Source organism: Triticum aestivum, chromosome 1A (genome assembly GCF_018294505.1).
Source record: "Triticum aestivum cultivar Chinese Spring chromosome 1A, IWGSC CS RefSeq v2.1, whole genome shotgun sequence".
Lineage (NCBI taxonomy): Eukaryota > Viridiplantae > Streptophyta > Magnoliopsida > Poales > Poaceae > Triticum > Triticum aestivum.
This window is the reverse complement of record NC_057794.1, coordinates 47,858,737-47,863,309: the sequence shown is the minus strand read 5'-3', so window position 1 is coordinate 47,863,309 and position 4,573 is coordinate 47,858,737.

Sequence of the window (4,573 nt, the reverse complement as noted above, 5' to 3'; positions counted from 1 at the left end):
AATACTTGTCGTCATTGAATTGAAATTGATTATAACTGGTCTAAATTGAAGAACATTGTAAATAATCACCTTTGTAGAATTGTTCTGGAAGCCTAGAAGACTACGGTTCATCAAACGCACCCCTTGGAGTAATCGGTCTCATGGTTAACTTGGTATAGACTATGAAGTATTAGTAAGACGTTTTTGATTTATGATTTGCGGTCTTCTTATGCACTTCAACCGGCCCATATTTTGCTAGCTTCTTCACTATCGTGCATTGCCCTCCCTCACCTCGCACATGGTGCATCCTTTGCCGGTACATCCAAACTCCGTAGGAGGACTTCCCCTTGTCCTTCTCAATCTGCACACTTTTCATGTGGTCATAGGAGTAGAAAAACAAATCAGAATCACCGTGTACACTTCTTCATGTAGGTCACCATGCAAGAAAGCATTTGTAATATCTAGTTGATGTAGACCCGGAGAGGCCACCCAAAATTAGTAGCATAAGAGATTAGGATCCTCACAAATTTTATCTTTTGCACCAGTATGGAAGTATCATCATAGTCAATCCTGTATGGTTGACAGATAACCTCAAATTACTCTATCATAATAGATAACGACATGGAACTTGGTGGTATACATCTAAATGTAAAGACAAGTAAAACAAAGTAAACCTTAGAACAATCAAATAATGTTCAAGAGGTTATTTCATGATATATAGCACTATATACAAGACATATTTAGGGATTAATCAGTACTAGAAGATTACTAATTAAATTTCTAATTTAATTTAGACTAAATCCTAAATATGAACAACTAATTGGATAAAATTGGTGTGTTTCTTAAATCAAATTCTCCCTCTAATGGAGTAATATATATTTCCTCAAAACTTACATATATATAATTTAATTTTCTCAATGCTTGACTTGATATTAGGTAGAATATCATGCAACATTAAGTGAAAGTTAGTCTCAGATGCCATCATATTGTTGTTGCAGAAATTTAGTTGCATCCCCACTGTCAATTATATAGGTCCAGTTGCAAAAGGGAAGCATTGGATCATGCATTTTTTACACAGACACATATATTGTTTGCTCACAAAAAAATGGTTAGAATAAATGAAAACACAAAAATAAATTACGAAACATTGCATGGTTAAAGTATAAAAGATTGTTGATATAAACAGAAATGCAATATTTTTACAATTATGTTTCTGATCCCGACAAGCAAAAAGTTACGGATCTGAAATTTCAGTTTCTCTAGGATTTGCTTGAGTTCTTACCGAGGACAACATAATAGAAATAATGATATGACTTCCATAATACAATTAAAATTTATTTGTAACAACTTATAAAAGAGAATAATACAAAATTAGGATGCTGCGTGCGCATGTTCTCGGGCTACCGTGGAAGTTACTACAAAAGGCATCCATATATATTAGAGACATAGACATAGAAAATAACTCATATTTCCATAGTTTTATTTAATCATCTAAACTTATTAATCAAGGCGCATATAGAAAAGGCTCGTAGCCCCTATAGCTATCTCTAAACTTATAAGGACATCGAACGCAACATATCTGATTTGTTGAAAGTTCAATGGAGCAATCGCCCATCGGGAATATGTCAGTTGCTTGCACTCCTTGTCCTTCAAGGACAAAATCTTTCCCTAATAATAAAGTGGCTATTCCTTTTGCCCACTTACTATGGCGGTTGTTTTACAAAAAAGCCCTCCTGCTTTTTGGTATTCAACCCGCGGTCTTTTCTAGTGGAAATATGAGAAAACATTTCAAGTTTGGAAAGGGGCATTGCATTTCTATGTATTCAACCCGCAGTCCAAACCACGAGCAGGCAACACACACGAGCACAGCTCGTTCGATGCGTGCTAGTAGGGCGCCGCCGCCAGCGGCCGATCTTCACGGTGGTTGGTCTACTTCTCCGGCCATCCACTGCCGTAGGCCGATATTACTCCTTCTCTCGTGCCTCTGATTTGGATCGAAGTCGCGGCAATAGTGGTGCGGCAGTGGCAGGGGAGGAGGCGAGGGTGGCGGTGATGGGTGGTGGGGCCCGAAGATGTGGCGGTCCTTGTGGGTGGTTCTAGAAGCTATCGGCTCTGGGTTGGATTGAGGAAGACAACAGGCGGATTTTGTGGCAGATGCAGCTTACAGTGCCCTCTATCTTTGTCCCGTTTTCTCTCCATTTCTTATTCCCCGTGTCGACTCGTCTGTCTCTATCCCTCTGATCGATTTCTCTTCGATCTATAGCGCGAGGGACACAATTAGGAACAGCAAGTCGGCGACTTGGACGAGTATTAGTTAGTTTCAGAACTAGTGCACCCATTTGACCTACTTTTTTTTTTGAGTTGATACCCATTTGATCGCATAGATTGTTTAGGATGATATTGTTAATTATGTGTCAGTTGAACAACTAATTTTTTTTAGGAGATGGAATGGTTTGCCTGAATTGATTTTTCAATAGATTGATGCTTAATTACTCTCTTAGATCAGTTGTGAAAGTGTCAGTTTAGGAATCACTAAATGATAATGGTGGAGTTGATTCTAAACATTGGGAGAAGCCAGTGTTACCTATTTTATACTATTATTTGCACGAGTGAGTTATCTCGAATGTATGCGAAAGAAACAACAATCCTCCTAATGATTTATCAATGGTGGGGAGTTTTTAGGTTGTAGGAGAACAATATGGCATGTGGTAGTGAGTTCGATTACCTGTACAATGTTATTGGATACCAACTTCTAATGTATTAGATTGAATTGTGACGTGGGTTTGGGAGGTCAAGATCTATCTACTATGCCCTTGAGTCAGCTACTTATCACTTTGATCTTGTGTTCCCCTTACCTTATGCGTATATTGTCTCCTTGAATGGAAACTAAGTGTAAGGTGAATTCATGGGAATTAGGATTTTTGGTCACAAGATTTGATTTTTGTAAATTGTAGTCGCAGTATAGTCAAGTGTGATATATCATCACAAACTATCGAGACACCTTGTTGACACTCTTTGATGATCTTTTTCTACAACTATGAATGTTTTAATATCATTAGTGGTCAAAGAATAAACATTGATAAAACTAGATACAGTTAACAATTTCTTATTTTCAAGAAGATTGGAAAGAGATCAAAGTTTCATCTCCAGGTTCCTCTTTCCTCCCCTGTCCCTATCCTCTAATATTTTGTTAGATTTTGTCTTTTCAAAGGCTTTGTTGGAAAAAAAAATCTTCGGTAGGGTGATTACTCCGTGGGGAAATTATATGTTGTAGCCGGGCTTCAAGCTCGCTGGTTGCGACACTTTCCTCTATACAGCACCCTACTGGCCCGGTGCCCTCAACACCATGTCAGTTCCACTATACTCTGATCTTTCTCTTCCATGTCCACAGCAAGTCAAGATTCCACAATTTCAGGTGAGATGTTGTTTCAATTTTTTCTATGTCCGCTGTTGTTATTTTTCTGATTAGGGAATAAAATAGACTGGAATTTTGTGGAAGATACATATACCTGAGGTATTGAAGTGCAGTCATAGAAAGTAAAATGCAGCCATCAGTCGGTGAATCTTCAGTGGTAAGCTCAACTAATGGCTCCAAATTACAAGTGTATAGTCAAAAGTCTATTATTTATAATACGAAGAGGTCTTGGACCTGAAAATTAGGAAGTTCTAGCATAAAATTGTTCTTGCCATGACAGCAACATGTTCTATGTACTTCATTTTGTCTACCTATGAAAATATTTTTACCTGTTATCTCCCTACGAAGACTTTGCTGCATCTGTATTGCTAATACACGGATCAGTCTCTAAGACAACATATAAATGCAACTACTAGTAACATTTTGAAGGCCCAAAGACTATAAAGAATGATGGTTGTTTGTGTTTCACCCTATTCTAGTTTGGCATTGGCACTTCTGCTAAATGTTGCACTTCGTGCTACATATATTGGTACAAATAACAAAAGTAAAACCATGCGCGGTTCGGCACGATCCACTTTGGAGTTTAAGACAGTAAATGAGAATTCCGCACTGGCATTTTTGTGGCTGTTGCAAAGATTTCATAATAGATAAAACTAGTTACAAAGTTAGACTACTTCTCAGACAATGGAACTACACAATTTGTTTGTCTTGGTTTCTTTTTTTCTTGGTGTATGACTTTGTAGCAATCTCGTCAATGATATCATTCTGCTCCTGATTGATAGTATTATTTTAGGTCAAAGAAAGATAGATATATTTTTTATTTTATCGTCATGGAAATTTATCTTCCGGTTGTAGGTTTCTCAGTCTTAGGTGTAGCCGAGGTCAAGTGTGCTAAAGTCAGGTCGTTTTGGGTATACGCTAGCCTGATGTGTTCAATATGGTTCAAAAGAAAGATTATCAAGAGTCGCCGCGGATAAATCCTTACCTTTTTGTTGTTTCAGCTCCGATAAATTTTGTTACTATGCTTCCAAGTTGCAAAGGCTAATGGGTTGTATAATTTCATGTGCTACACTAATCCTTTGGAGATCGTTGGCTCTCTTGTGAACAAATCTTAGACTCTACAGCAAAACAAGCCTTGCTGGTAAAGTGTATCGGTTAGTATGTTGCCGTTTTTTCTTG